We start from the raw sequence: 16,455 nt of genomic DNA on the forward strand, positions 1-16,455 counted from the left end.
AAATGAAATATTCATATATATAACTATTCATATCTAACTAATGAAGTATTCACACATGACACTAACAATATTCACATCTGACCTAATAATATTCACACCTGCTCAGATTGTGACCAAGAAATATTCTCAACAGACTAGTATGCATATCTAAAACAATGAAGTATTCATATCTAACTAAAGAATTATTCATACTGACGATTACGAAGTATTCATACATGTTCGAAATAATTTATACAATTCAAAATTCAAAGTCAGATTCATCTCTCTCATCCCACATTTTCCAAGAAGTATTCATATGTAATATGAAGTATGCATATCTAACAACTGAAGTATTCATATCTAACAAATAAAGTATTCATATGTTGCACTGTGACAACCTTGGCTGGGCTAGCATGGACCCCCTCCAATGGTGCACCACGCTCTCCCCGCCGAATCTCGACGGTGCACCACTCTCTCCTCGTTGGATCTTGACAGTGCACCACGCTCTCCTCGCCGGATCTCAACGGCGCACCACGCTCTCCTTGTCGGATCTCGACGGTGCACTATGCTCTCCTCGCCGGATCTCGACGGTGCACCACGCCGAGAAAGAGAAGAGACAGAGGCCGTGAAGGACATGAAGAGGCCGTGAAGAGTGTGAATATGATTTTGCTTTTTTTTTTTATCGGAAGAGAGAGAGGAGTCAAGCACAATTGACTTTGCATATTAATGATGATAGGTTGTTAGGGGGACTAATAGAGAACTAATCAGCGGGGACTTAAATCTTTACTCTATTAGACATGCATGTTTCTGTTCAATTGTTAATATAGAAATTAAGTTAATCATGCATGCTCGCCATCCAGCTGATTTTCTAAGAGGAAAGTCTAATAATTGAACTGCTAGCTTATCATATATCCAAGTTTTCCTACTAGCTAGCTTCACCATTAATTACTTTATTAATTTTGATGCATGCAATGCAAATTCTTGGTTCTTTAGTCTAACATGTTATGAAAATTAAGTCCATTGAATATTTTTTATTCAGATCTTCAGTAACTGTAAATTGAGGAAAGGCTTTAAAGCACTGGTTCTTCACGTAGTAGCAAGTGCAAAGCACTGGATATTAATTTAATTTCTTGATTTTACATAATTTCATTCTTAATTTGACGTACAAATTAATCTGACAAATTTTCTTTGTAAAAGCACTTTTTGATGCGCTATTAGTCTTGCTAACCAGTTAAAGATGTATTTTTGTAAATCTATCCTCTCGTTCTCTTCTAATGTTTGGTCTTTTATATTTGATAGTAATCCCTTCTAATTTTTGGATTAAGAATAAAATAAGGAATGAATTGACCAATAAATTAACACAAGCATCACTTATATTTAGGTACAAAGGAAAAAATATTGACTTGGATCAGTTCCGTATCTAACAAGGTGAAAAACAATAACGTTTGATCTAAAAAAACTGTTCAATCAGTTGTATTGTTGTTGAATTATTATTTTTTTTGATAATTAATTATTGATGTTTGAAAATAAAAGAAAATTTATCAATATTTTAGACTATTTTTTGTCATTTTTCATAAATTATCAAAAATAGTAAAAATTGGTATTCTATAAATTAATTATATAACCAATTTACTGAGCTGCACACAGATGACCTTATGCTATTCATAGCACCCAAGCCTTACTCTTGATGTTTTGATCCTAGCCAAACATCTATCAGGTTCTTAATTAATGCAATCAATAACAATTTGTTATTAATTTATACAAATTTCCCCAATCAAAACTTTTCGAATCCATAACAGATTCAACTATATATTGCAAATCATTACCATTATGCAAAATCAGAGAGAGATAAAAATTAGGAGCGAAAAAAATGGGAAACAAATCAGAGGAGCCATCAATAGAAATTATATTTTTAAGAGCATCTAGTGCGCACTAGATGCTCTTAAAAATATAATTTCTATTGATTCAAAGGTTACGTACTCAAGCTAGTCTCCTCCACAAATGGCCTCCTTCTTCTTGAAGGTGTATTCAGTTACAAGACATCTCTTTGTGTGTGTAATCCTTCTACTAAAGAGATGGTGTTTATACCAGAAAGTGTCGGCTGGAAGAAAAATTCGAACTATAAAATGGGTCTTGCTTATGAACCTTGCGAGTTTCCGGATCGGTTCACACTTGTACAACCTCTACATTGCTACCATAGAGATACATCTATGTACCAGTTTACTGTCTTTCGTTCGGACATTGGCAAATGGACCGGTTCGAGCCAGAGCGTAGATTTAGGCACATATTGGTGTGCAGATAATCCAGTGTGTGCGAAGGGGGTGATATATTGGTGTTGTTCAGAGTACCTTTACCTTCTATGGTATGATATATACAAGGAGGGATATAGCAGGGTTTGTAATGTTTCCGAGGATAGAACAACGATTGGTTCGTGTAGGAGTATGTGCTGGTGAAATCATGCATGTTTAATTTGTTGCAGTTGGATTGGTGTGATGGTGTGGAGACTAACTGGAAGGTCGAGGTCGTGCTGGGATAAGCTACATGTGCATGTTAAGTTGGGAGGGTAAGTTGGATACATATATATAACTTGTATCATGGCATGCAGTTACATCGCAATATCCAGTCTGAATTAATGTTCTTCAAGCGAGACATATATCATATTCCCATTATCATTCTTAAATAAGAAAATAAGGAATGAGAGATAGCTGAAGAGGAGAAATAAGGAAATAAATTAATTAATTTTCTCTCTAATTTTGTCCTCTATTCAATTTTAATTGTAGCAGTATGCGTGGTGAGTATGTTTCTAACTAAATTTAGACTTCTACACATAAAAAAAAATGCATTTAATCAAAAGAAGACAGATTATTTGATTAGAGCTAGATTAATGATATTAAATTCAAAATTTTATCTTTCAATTATAACCGTTGACGGATCAGGACATCTACGTGCATAATATAGGAATGGAGATTTTCTTAATGACTTATAAACATTTTTTCAAAAAATACAAATCCATATATAGTACAGTTGGGAATTAGTACGATTGTACGAAGAACTTTCTATTAATAATTAATTAACCTGCATGGCAATTTTCTCACATAACAATATATAGCATAATTAATTTATCGGCTATATATATATATATGCAGCTATCAGCATATATAACCGAACAGAAGTAATGCAAACCCTTAAATCGTTTGCAATGACATGTGAATATGTGATGCAGATGTAGGTATCAAGTTAAAATACGCAACAATTTTTCTTAATAGTGCGGTGCGGACCCGATCCAAAAATCAAATTTGGTTAAGAGTGAACTTGCTCCAAACATTCAACAGGGAAGTGGCTTTGAGATTTGTGCTAATTATTTGAACAGTTGAGATCTTTCAAATGTTGGAAGAAATTTAATTTTGTAATATCCAATGAATCAATAACCCTCTTAATTAACAAATAAACTAGACTTGCTGTTCAAATTTAATATGAATTTTCGAATGTTCGTCATTTAAATTATAATGTATTATAACTTCATCCAATATTTTTTATTATAGTTATTAACATTCTTAATTTTTGTACTTTATAAAATTACTTAATTCTAACATGTCACACAAGTTATATATATGTTATTTTTATGAAAATTCTTATTTACAAAATTTCAACTTATAATTTGTACATTTTATGTAAATTAATAGCATCCTTATATAACCTAATTCATTTATCTATTTTACGTTAAATTTTGATTTGACGTGATTTAATCGAACGGTCAAATTATTTCCGAATTTCCTAACTTCATTTAACGATTAAATGAAAGTAGGCATTCCAATTATATAACAAAAATCAACGGAAATTTACGTTAAATATTTGTACGAACTTTTGGTTGTTTTAAATTTATAATTTATTTATGATCTTAGTCTAAATTTTGATTAATGGTTATTATTTTATAATTTCCTTTAATTTTAATTAATATGTTATTTTCTTAAGTCTTTATTCCTAAATACGTCATAAATTTTATAATTTAATTTCACGTAAGTTTGTACTTACCATTCCATCGCTGCATTTATTTATTTCGAATCTAATGCTTTGAATTAATTTTTCAGATCTAATTTAATATTTTAAAATTTGTATGTTGTTTTAATAAATGTATTCCCAATTCAGTTCATCATTTAATTAAATAAAAATTCTAATTAACCGTAATTTATAACTTGTTAGCTAATTAGTAGTTAAAATTTCTCAGACTATAACATAAATAAACAAACATATTACAATCAATGTTGAATTGAGATGGCGGACGTGTCAAATATTGAATTTTCAGGATTCAGTAGATTTCGGGTTTATCATTTTTTAGACGAGGGTATATTTTTTTTTTTTGGGAATCTAGTTATGGTCTTAGTTTAACAAATATGGAGAGTTCAAATGTCTTTATTTTTAGTGTCTCTATCATGTCTTCACCTTTAATTTTCTAATAACAATTTTTTTATAATTTATAAGTCAAAATGATACAATTATATGTGATCTAGCTATATTATTTTCTCCACCCGCACATAAAAATAGCACTTTTTGATTTAGATTATATATGAATCAACAAGTTGAAAAATCAACGTCCAAAATTTACCCACATTAAAGCATGTATTTTTACAAACCTTTTATACTAATAAAAAAAAATCAAAATATCATGACCTTTTACATGTGTATATAAAAAATAACATATATCATATCTAATGATTTTATTTTAACATTAATTTTTAATTATTATTATTTTAAAAATAAAAATGATAAAGATACAACAAATAGAAACATTTGAACCATCTTCATGTGTAGCTCCAACCGACTTTGTTGAGGCAAACAGTTTCTTTTTTTGAACTAATTAAAGCCACGTTGACAACTAATTGTGCATACGTATGCTTACCCATTTCATTTCATTTAAGTTGGATATTACAAACCTAAATTAGTTGCTGATTAGTTCTATGAATCTGTGGCTTTCTTTTTTTTAAAGTTAGTGCTTCAAATACCTACTAACAACATCTAATTAAAAAATGCATTTACAATGAGTGAAATAACCAAATAACCGTAATTCCTAAAAGTTAGTGCTTTCTTTCTTTTTAGAAGACCGATCCTAATTCAGTCCAATACTTATCTTGAAATTGCAATTTAGCAAAGATCTTTTGAATACCTCTGAATCTGTGACTTTCTATAGGGAGAACATTATTTTTTACCACTACGTTAAAAGATTGATTCTGCCTTTCCCCTTATTCGCCTTTTTTTTTTTTTTTTTTGATTAAAAGGTGAGAGACCCTGCTTCATTAAGAAACATAGTTAAGTTACAAAATACTGCAACCACTAACGGATGGAAATCACCTCAAAGTCATTTTCCATCTTTATCTCAAAAAAGACATGTATCACCTCATGTATCACCTAACCCAGAATTGAGAAAAGCTATGCAACATCAAATCTTAAAGTAGAGGAATATCCAACGATTACAGAACCAAAGCCTATAACACTGGAACTAACGTCTAAACTAAAATGCTGGCCTATCTGCCAACGGATTTTTCAGATGGGCTGCAACCAAAGTCACTTGACAACTGGTGGGGAGGGAGGTGAAGAAGGGGATGATGGAGAGGAGGAAAGAGGGGAGGCGCTTGCCTTGTCTTGATCCTGATACGCCACCATTTGATCATCACCAGGAATCCAAACTCTCAGCGGGATTGTTGCAATTGCATCTGCGGAAGGCATCCAGGCACAAGTGGCCGTCTTCGTTTTCTTCTTCACCTTAGAATTACCTGTCCAATATTCAACAACTGAAATTATTAGAAGTATAATTTGGCGCCCAGTTTTAATAGGGGCATTTTGAAAGCAAATTTCATTACGGTGCTTCCATAATGTCCAACAGAGACCACTAAAGACCATAAGAAAACCGTGTTTTTGATGTTTGGTTAGTGTGGAAGCAAATGACATGATATCTTTAATGGAGTTCCATTGTGTGAATATCTGTTGAGTATTACCCATCCAAAACCACAGTTGTTGTGCAAAAGGGCAATGCAAAAACAAGTGATTCACTGTCTCAACCTGTTGACAAAATTGACATGTCTTATTACCCTGCCAACCTCTTTTGCTAAGTTGGTCTTTTGTAAGGATCCTGTTTTTGCAAACTAACCACATGAAAATCTTAATTTTGTGTGGTACTGGTGTATCCCACCACACCATTGCATTAGGAATGATAATCCCTCCAAAACTTAGCAATTTATATAAAGAATTCACTGAAAAGCTCCTTGTTTTTTCCCATCGCCATGCTACCCTATCATGTGCATGTGTGAATGAGGTGGTGCTAATGATATGCAGCAGTTGACTCCATTCTGACAGTTCGACCCCAGTTAGGGTCCTTCTAAAGTGGATACAGTGACCCTGAGAATTTGTCACTTCATTGAGTGTCACCTGTGGGTTAATACATAATTCATACAAATGAGGATAAGTTGTGGCAAGGGAACATTGACCTCGCCAGATGTCAACCCAAAAGCGCACCTGTGAATCAATACCTGGTTCATACCTAATGCTACATTGTCCCAACAAGTCAAGTTGCATGATACTAGACCAAAATGGAGATAATGAATGCTTATTATTTGGAGTATAATACAAATATGTAATCAAGGTTTTCCATCGACTATGATATGTAGGATCCTTAAATTTCCACCACCATTTGGCTAATAAAGCTGAATTCATTTCTTTTAAATCTAATACACCGAGCCCTCCATACTCTTTAGGTAGACATATAGCTTCCCATTTAACAAGAGCATATTTCTTTCTACTTTTATCCGTACCCTGCCAAAAAAATCGACATCTAATTTTGTCTATATCTTTAATGACTGTGTCAGGAACCCTAAAAATAGATAATGCATATAATGGGACTGATGAAAGCACTGTGTTGAGTAATGTATGTCTCCCTCCAAAGGAGAGAAGTTGACCCTTCCAATTAGGCAATTTACTAGCAATTTTATCAACTAAAAATCTCCATGCTTGACAGCTAAGTTTTTTATCCTGTAGAGGAAGTCCTAAATACTTAATGGGTAAGTTGGTTGTTTGGCATCTAAAGATTTGAGCTAATTCATCTCCTAATGGTGTATTTATGGCATACAATTCAGTTTTATGCAAATTAACTTTAACGCCTGAAATGGCCTCAAAGGCTTGCATGGCCCACCATGCTGCCTCAACATTTTTGTGCCGAGCTTCTAAAAATAAGATTGTGTCATCGGCGTAATGACAATTAGTAATAGCCTGATTTTCAAAGCAAGGAGGCCCTAAGCCAGTTATAACTTGAGCCTGTCGCCCTTTGGAAAAGATCTTACTTAGCGAATCTGCGGCTAATATAAATAGGTATGGGGAAAGAGGGTCGCCTTGTCGGACCCCTCTTTTGCATGCAAAGTATGGGGTTAATTCTCCATTAAGGCTAACACAGGAGTGAGAACTAATGAGCCAATTTCTGAGCCAATGAATCCATCTAATATTGAAATTTCTACTAGCTAAAACTTCTAAGAGATATTTCCAATTAATTTTATCGTAAGCTTTTTCGAAATCGATTTTGATTGCTACACCTTGCTGATTATTATGAGTACTATAGTGTAGTATTTCATGTCCTATGACAACATTATCAAGTATATACCTATTAGGCAAGAAAGCCGATTGACTCTGATCTATAATTCTGGTCATAATGGGAGTAAGTCTATGAGTTAACAATTTCGAAAGGAGCTTGAATACACAGTTCACTAGACTAATAGGCCTATACTTACTAATATGTTTAGCATCTTTCTCCTTCGGGATAAGGCATATAATAGACTTATTTAACTTTTCTAATTTCAAGCTATTCTGATAGAACTGTTGACATAAGGTCAATAAATCTTTGTTCACAACATTCCAAAAGTATTGGTAAAACTTAAATGAGAACCCATCTGGTCCAGGGGCACCGTTAGGTTCACAAGCAAACAAAGCGATTTTTATTTCCTCTAAAGTGAAAGGAGTTTGGAGTAAAATATTCTCTTCTAGTGTAAGTTGATCCCTATCATTCCAAAAATCATTTTCCAGGGAAGCAAATTTAATCCCCTCGGTCCCTAAAATATGTTTATAATACTCATATACATGATCCTTAATGGCAGGCAAAGAATGGGTAAGTTGGCCTTGTATTTCTAAACCATTGATCCTATTTTTCCTTTTTCTATGATTAACAACTATATGAAAAAATTTAGAGTTCTGATCTCCTGCCTCCAGCCATTGCTGTTTGGCTCGTTGTTTCAAATACTTTTCCTCTTCTAAATATAGCGCTTCAAGTTTTCCTTTTAGGGATTTCCATTCTATATATTCCTGAGTAGTAATATCTCTCTTTTCCTGAATGATCTCTAATTCATTCAACCTAGTTAATATAGAACTTTTGACTTTTTGCTTTTGACCATAATGGTTTTTGGCCCAACCCTTAATTCGTTTTCTAATATGTTTTAACTTATTATTCCAGCTTTTTGCTATATCAGGTAATGTCAAGGTGGTTTCATTCCACCAAACAGGGAGGAGTTGGACAAAGTCCTCTTGCTCCAACCAAAGAGGGTCAAATTTAAATTGAAATTGGTGGTGGGAAGAGTCATTACCTATCTGCAATACTAGAGGACAATGGTCGGAACCATTTCGACTTAGATCCTTAACTACACTATTAGGATAGAATTGATCCCAATCGAGGCTGGTAAAATATCTATCTAGAAGAGCAAATTGGGTCCCATTGGACCAAGTATATTGTCTAGTTGAAAGAGAGTGTTCAATCAAATTATGTCTATTAATAAAAGAACTCAACTGTTTACTGATTTTTATATCAAAGGTAGGATCAGATTTTTCTTTTTGATATCTAATGACATTAAAATCCCCGCACAACACCCAAGGGCAGGTCTGACCTTGTCTAACAAAATCTAATTCTCTCCACAGTTCAGCCTTAAATTTCCTAAGTGTGGGGCCATACACAATTGTGAATTGCCAAGTGGTTTGATCTAATTTATTCTCAAAAAAGACATTCAAACAGTAGTTATGTTTACTATGGGAAAGGAGATTTATTTTGTTACTATCACCCCCAAACAATATTCCACATGAGCGTCCTATCGAAGGGACATATAACCATTCATCTATCCTATGTGATAATGAATTCAAAATTCTAGTTGAGAATTCTTCTTTTTTTGTTTCCTGGATGGCGACCAAATCTATGCTATGTTGATGTATAATGTCATTTAATGCCTGTCGTTTCCTTGGGGCATTCATTCCCCGTATATTCCAGTTTAGAATATTCATAAAACAACGTCAATACCCTGTTTAAGACCTACTGTATCAATTCTATCTATGAGATGATCTAAACTAAGGGTGGTTCCCCCTTTCTGGTCATTATTACTATAATGTAAATTGAGTAAAACTTGCTCAAATTGCTGTCTGCCCATGTGTTTTATTGCTGCTATAATAACAGCTTGCTCATGGGGTGACGTGCCTAATTTTATGTGATACACCCTAAACAGATCATTCACTTGTTCGATAGTTAATCTATTATATGGGTAAGACTGCAATAAAGGATTACCTTTCGGTCTAGTCGAACTTGCAGCCTTTCTCTTTTGAGCTCGTTTCATGATTGGGGTTTGAGTGGTATGCACCTGTATGCGGACACTGCGCCTTGGAATTGGCCTTGGTGAATGCCTATAGTAATTCTCTAAATTCACTGCTGGTGTATCAACATGCTCAGTGGGATTGGCTGAGATGTCAATGCTTTCTTTTTCTGCTGTAGCTGAAGAAGAGGAGTTGGTTGTCTTTTTGGATCGTGATCGTGGTCGGTGGGAGGAGCGGTTGGCAGCTTGAAATGGTTTTCTGGGGCTAGCACTTGGCTTTCTGTTGGATTGGGTTCTAACTTTATTGGCAGGGGAGAACCTAACAGAGTTAGCTTGAGGTATCTTGTTGCTTGATTTGGGTTTAGCTTTTGGAGGAGGAGTTGTGGGACAGAGTTTATGGTTTTTCTCTTTCTGCCTCAATAGTCGTTTGGCTCGGACTGATAGAGGTTCTTCATCAAGAATGTTGTCAAGAATGTCTCCAAGCAGCTCACAATGATCACTAAGGCTGTGAGAACTTTGTACATGCTCATATAAAGGTAGTACATCACTATCATCAGGATCAGCTGGGCCCCCAGGTGCTTTTGGAGGAGTTGTTGTGTCCTGTGTAGGAGCTGCACCAGAGGTGGAACTGCCACCTGTCTCCTTTGTAAAAATAGCAGTTAGAGCGTTTTGAAATGAGTCTTCATCGGAGTCAGAGGTCTCATAGCCATCTTCTAATGGTTCATCTTGTTTGCACGTACTTTTCCCTTTGCCTTTTGGAGGAGACTCACCAAGAATTGGTTTAGGTAGGGAAGGTGCTTGTTCAGTGATAACTATCCCTCTCTGTCGTGGGGGTTGTGGGGAAGGGCCATGCAAGATGTGGCTGAAATTCAGCGGCCGCAATGGCTGAAATATTGGAGGAGCAGAGCGGGTTATGACAGGGTTGGGTGGTGGATCTAGGAGGTCTTCATCCATGTATGCGGAATGGGACCCTGTGGGAATGTTAACTGGAGGAGGCATAGGGGGGGAATAGACAAGTCAGACCCATTTGGCTGAGGTCTAACTCCAAATGGAGTTCCACTGGGAAAAGGCCGACCATTCAACCGACCTCTCCATGCATTCACATTTTCAGTGGATTCATTTTCTACCTCAAAATGCAAATCATGTGTGGCTACGAAACCATTGGCATTTCTACGATTCACGCTGTGTTCACTGGGTAAAACATGGAGGTCACCAATGCCAATTCTGAGTCTGGCAAACCGGTAATCATATCTGAAACGAGTAGCAGGGTCAATTTCTAGGACAACAGCGCCAAAAGGGCTGAGAATGCTGTTAAACTCTCCCCAGGTCCATAGATTATACGGAAAACCATGCATTCTGACCCAAACTGACTATAAACGACGACCCGCTTGAAAATTCGGGTCCCATTTCAGAATTGGAAACTGGAAATCTTCTAACCTTAGCCATTTTTTACGTGTGGCTGAATTACCTTATTCGCCTTCTAATAAAGTGTATTTTTATTGAGCTGGATCTGACGCATCCATTTGTTTAAACTTTAAAATAAAGAAGAAGGATAAGATGCTTTGCAAAAAAACAGAAATGTATGTTTTCCATTTTTTTTATTCTATGTGTTGGAAAAAAAAATTATATGTTAAAAATTTTAAGAATAATTATTTTATAAATATTTATAAGTAACTGACCAATATTTTCAATGATTTTTCACAACTTTTAATTTCGATTAACATAAAACGAGATTTCCCAAAAAAGTTCCATTGTTTGAATGATATTAATTGCTGTAATAGGTCTTTTTTTCTTGGGAAAATTTCTGGTCTACCCATCAAATTTTTTGAAATAGCTAATTTCTCCATCAAAACATCTTAATATCCAATATATATACCCATAGAAATTTAATATCCTTTCTCCTATCCCCTTTTATTCATTAAATATGTTATTCACTTATTTTAAAATATTAAGTTGACAAATGGAGATATCCCCTCCCTTTCAAATGGAGATATCTCATAAAAGTTGAGATGGAGAACACCAGCATTATTCATTGATGAATATCAGTACTAAAATCACCTAAAGGGTTTATGCACCAGATCCATAGAGAAATACCAAATAAACAAGACTAAAGTTTTTGAAATTAAACAAGAGGAGAAAATAATTACTCTTGGGCTGTGATTGGTACTAACTGTCATGTGTTGGTACCAATCAGAAGCAATAAGGAGAAATTAATGGAGGCAACCGTGGTTTATATGAAAATAGTGCATGTTGCTATTTTCTTACAAAAGCTTTCTTTTTTTTGAAACTCTGATAGTGGCTTACAAATCGAAGTTAGTTCTAATAAAGTTTTATATTCTTGACTTTCATTCATGTTTAACCCCCATAATCTGAATGTCTGACTCTGTTCCTGAGCAGAATGGAGAGCTAATATGGAGATAGAACACGGATGGAGGAGGAGTTTGCTGCCACCACCCGTGTACGCAAATGGCTTTGTGACGCCTAGAAGGAACGCCCAAATGCACGCGAGCATTTACAGTGCATTATTAGCGGCAAATATTTGCTAGTTGATTTGTAACATTAGAACTTTAAATAACTTTTTATTATTATCAATATATTTTTAGTGGCGTCACGCCATCTAATCTTAAAAAGAACAAAAATAAGCTTGTCAGTAGGTCTCAATTAATTCGTATATTTAAGCTTGCAATTTCTCTGTTAGCATTAAAGATAAGTGCTAAATTGCTAATAGTCTCAGTAGTAGTATGTCACACCCCGAGACAACCCGCCACGTATTTATACGTAAGGCGTATACACATCACATACATTATCAATAAAATTCATAAATGCCACATCAATCTCACAAATAAAAGTCTTACAATAATAGTTAAGATAGTTCAACGGTGGTCACGACATACATGGTTACAAATACGATAACAACCATGCATGTTGAAGTGTACCAATTTACTGGAAAATAAACAAACGAAAACAAGATAAATTTAAGTGGCATTTATCCTAAACATGGATCCTTCCGCTTTCTTTTACTCACGAACTTGTCTGTAGGCCTCCTCTTCATTACCTGGAACCCATATAAAATGGAACGGGTGAGAGATCGAACTTTCTCTCAGTGCGGGATTTAGTTCCAGCCCAGAGTTTATAAAACTTTTACTTTATTCTCACAAACATGAAAAGAAATATAATGCGTATGTCTTTTCTAAATGCAATGCATCATTTATCATTACTTTTACTTTCGTATATTTTCACATTCAAACTTGCCTATCCAATGGGAAATCCATCCAACATTGGAAGGCCGCCAAACCACTGGGAAATCCAACCAACAGTGGGAGGTTGTCTCACTAGACGGGGAATCCACCCTACGCTAGGTTTTGACTCGTGACGGGAAATCCTATGTATTTTCTAAATGCAATGCATCATTTATCATTACTTCTACTTTCATATACTTTTACATTCAAACTTGCCTATCCAATGGGAAATCCATCCAACATTGGAAGGCCGCCAAACCACTGGGAAATCCAACCAACAGTGGGAGGTTGTCTCACTAGACGGGGAATCCACCCTACGCTAGGTCTTGACCTGTGACGGGAACGCCAATCCACTGGGAAATCCAACCAACAGTGGGAGGTTGTCTCACTAGACGGGGAATCCACCCTACGCTAGGTCTTGACCCGTGACGGGAAATCCATCCAACGCCACGTTAACGAGGGGTCCAGTCGAATACCGGACCCAATGTATACATCCCAATATGCAAGCATATTGGCCCCTGTTCACTTTCGTTATCCGTTCATTTCACACAATCATTTAATCACACAATTCATGCTATGTTCAACACATCCTACTTATGCAATTCATGCTATGCTCAACACATCCTACTTACGCAATTCATGTTATGCTCAACACATCCTACTTACGCAATTCATGCTATGCTCAACACATCCTACTTATGCTATGATCAATGTATGAATCATATCCTTTCATGCAATTTATATTCTACTCATATCATACGAATGTTCGAAAACAACATGCATAAATCCAACTAATACCATAATAATAAACAATTGAATGACAACAGACAAGTAAGATAGTTTTATAAAGTCTAGGAAACCCGCACCTGTTTGCGTAGTAATTTCTTGACCGTTATCTACGTCTCTTAGTTCCTCAAGAATCGAACCTAAGAAATGAACATACCTCTAATTAATAAGGTTTGAGTTCACGTGTTCTTATTTTCTAAGTTTTCTATTTATCATTATAACCCTAGTTTATTAATTCTAATTTCTAAACTTTAACTATTTAATCCTTGGTATCATGATACTATCAAGTCACATATTATTTGATTCACTTATTATATATATATATATATAAATATAATTAGAAATAAATAAACTAAATGAGAATCCGAAACTTGTTTAGTTAGAAATCCAAAATCCTTTATCAAAGAAATATACACAATATTTTATTTTCTTAATGTATCATGGATCCGACACCTACTAATATTTATTAAGAGGATAATGAGTATCTATAATCTTTTTAGCCTATTATAGAAAGATAACAACTTAATAATTATGTATTTATCCATAAGAAAGAAATTCAGATTTTTAATCGAAACTTTGTTACTTGGAGTTTGCAGTTTAGAAAAGATACGCGCAGCAGTGACTGTTTTGGATGGTTCTCGGTGTTGGAAACTCCGATCGGGGTGAGGCCAGCGTTAACGGATCCGAATCTGCGAGCACTACAACTTCCGTCTTGCAGGATCCTTGAGATTCCGGACGTATGGAGTGCAGGTCCCTGCGGAACTCGGCTGACTGGTTCAGCTCGGTTTTCTGGTTCGAGTATGAACAGCAGCCACGGTTTTGGCCATATCTCGGTGGTGGAAGCTCGGATCGAGATGAATCTAGCACTGAATCGTCCGTATCTTCGATCACTACAATTCCTGTGTTGAAGTCTAGTTCATATTCTGAACGTACGGATGGTGGTTCTTCACGGAAGCTGACTGGACGGTTTGGATCCACCAAGGAATCCGGATCTGATTTGGGGGAGAGGGGAGGGGGCAGTGGAGGCTAGGGTTTGAGGGTTTGAGGGGGGGGGGTTTATATACATGTGAGATTGGGGCTGCCTTCCACTTTTGGGTTGGGCTGAAATGGGCCTTTATGGGCCATAGTCAATTTAATTTTGTCAATTTGAACTAAAATATAAATCTGTTTCTGCTGCTTTAAATTTGCATCTTCACAGATTGACAATACTGGAATTATGGATTCGGAATATGGAATTAGTTTCCACATAAGAGTTGTAGATTTTTTTGTTATGGTTCTAACGCAATTAGTTTCACCTTAATCGGAATTTCCAGTGATGAGAAAAGATAAAAATGGTCGATGAAGGTCTGCAGTTTCTGGACAGAAATGTTTACTGACTTTACAATTTTATTGAGAATCCTATGTTCGGAATTTTTGGTAGACTTCTACATGAAAGTTGGAGATCATGAAGTTATCTTTTTAGGTATTAAATTTCATTCAAATCCTAATAATTATGAGTGATCTGTGATTATAACACTAACGGTTGTTCAGTTGAAAATTTCAATTGAGGTTAATTTCGGAAGGTTGTCAAAAGAATTAGTTCATGAAATTTTTTTATAAATAAGGTTTTTATTAAATATCATACCTAAAATAGCCTGGCGTTACATCCTCCCCCTCTTAAGAACTCTGTTCAGTCCCCTGAACAGACTCATCCCCGGTCAAGATAAGCAGTTCTGGGTACTTGGACCGCATGGTCTCCTCTAGCTCCCAAGTGGCTTCCCTGCTCGAGTGGCGTCCCCATTGGATTAGTACCTGCTTCACTATTTTATTCCGAAGCCTCAGTTCCTTGGTGTCTAGGATCTTCATGGGTAGTTCTTCGTACACCAGTGTTTCATCGAGCCCCAAGTTAGAATGGTCAATGATATGAGTTGGATCCCGAATATACTTTCGTAGTTGTGATACATGAAACACCGGGTGTACCTTGTCAAGTGAGGGAGGTAGTGCTAGTTCATAGGCGAGTGGTCCAATACGTTTTAGTATTTCGAAGGGCCCCACGTACCTAGGGCTTAGTTTTCCGGTAACACCAAAACGGCGTACACCTCTTCTCGGAGATACTTTTAACCACACATGATCTCCTACTTCAAACTCTAGGGGTCGCCTCCGTACATCTGCATACTTCTTTTGACGATCTCGAGCCACGTCTAGCTTATTTAGAATGATTTGAGTTCGATCGGCACTATCTTTAATCATTTCTGGTCCTGTTGGTAAATGGTCACTTTTGGAACCCCACCATAGCGGAGTTCTCCAACGGTGCCCACAAAACGCTTCTGATGGAGCCATGCCAATGCTGGTGTGGTAGCTGTTGTTATACGCAAATTCGGCCATTGTAAGATGATCCGCCCAAGATCCTCCAAAACTTAGGGCGCAAGCCCTCAACATGTCTTCCAGTGTTTGGATGGTCCGTTCAGATTGACCATCGGTTTGAGGGTGGTGTGCGGTGCTAAGATTGAGTTTAGTTCCCATTGACTCTTGGAAACTTCTCCAAAAATGTGATGTGAAACGTGAATCTCGGTCGGATATAATTTTCTGTGGACATCCATGGTACTTAAATTGATACTCTATGAAAAGTTCTGCTAGCTCTCGACTTGACGTTTCTGCCTTCAATGGTATGAAGTGTGCTATTTTCGTTAGAGTGTCGACTATCACCCAAATCGATTCATACCTCTTGTTGGTTCTAGGTAGTCCGGTGATAAAATCCATGGTAATGATTTGAAACTTCTCCTGAGCCCTTGAGTTTGGATATAACAATCCTGCGACCTTTTTCCTTTCAGCCTTCACCTGTTGGCATATGATGCACCGAGCTACAAAAT

General features: G+C 36.0%; 1 protein-coding gene and 1 long non-coding RNA gene across 2 annotated transcripts in view; both read right to left on the reverse strand.

Moving 5' to 3' along the window:
* Window positions 1–16,455, reverse strand: part of LOC144565255 (protein SULFUR DEFICIENCY-INDUCED 1-like) — an 89,837-nt gene that overhangs the window by 11,236 nt on the left and 62,146 nt on the right. The gene's annotated exons all lie outside the window — the stretch shown is intronic.
* On the reverse strand, window positions 12,431–14,616 carry LOC144565001 (uncharacterized). Its single transcript, XR_013514812.1, has 3 exons — window positions 14,190–14,616; window positions 13,687–13,746; window positions 12,431–12,636 (listed from the first exon to the last, which is right to left on the reverse strand). It is a non-coding gene; the product is annotated as an uncharacterized LOC144565001 (long non-coding RNA).

Source organism: Carex rostrata, chromosome 14 (assembly GCF_964058835.1).
Source record: "Carex rostrata chromosome 14, lpCarRost1.2, whole genome shotgun sequence".
Lineage (NCBI taxonomy): Eukaryota > Viridiplantae > Streptophyta > Magnoliopsida > Poales > Cyperaceae > Carex > Carex rostrata.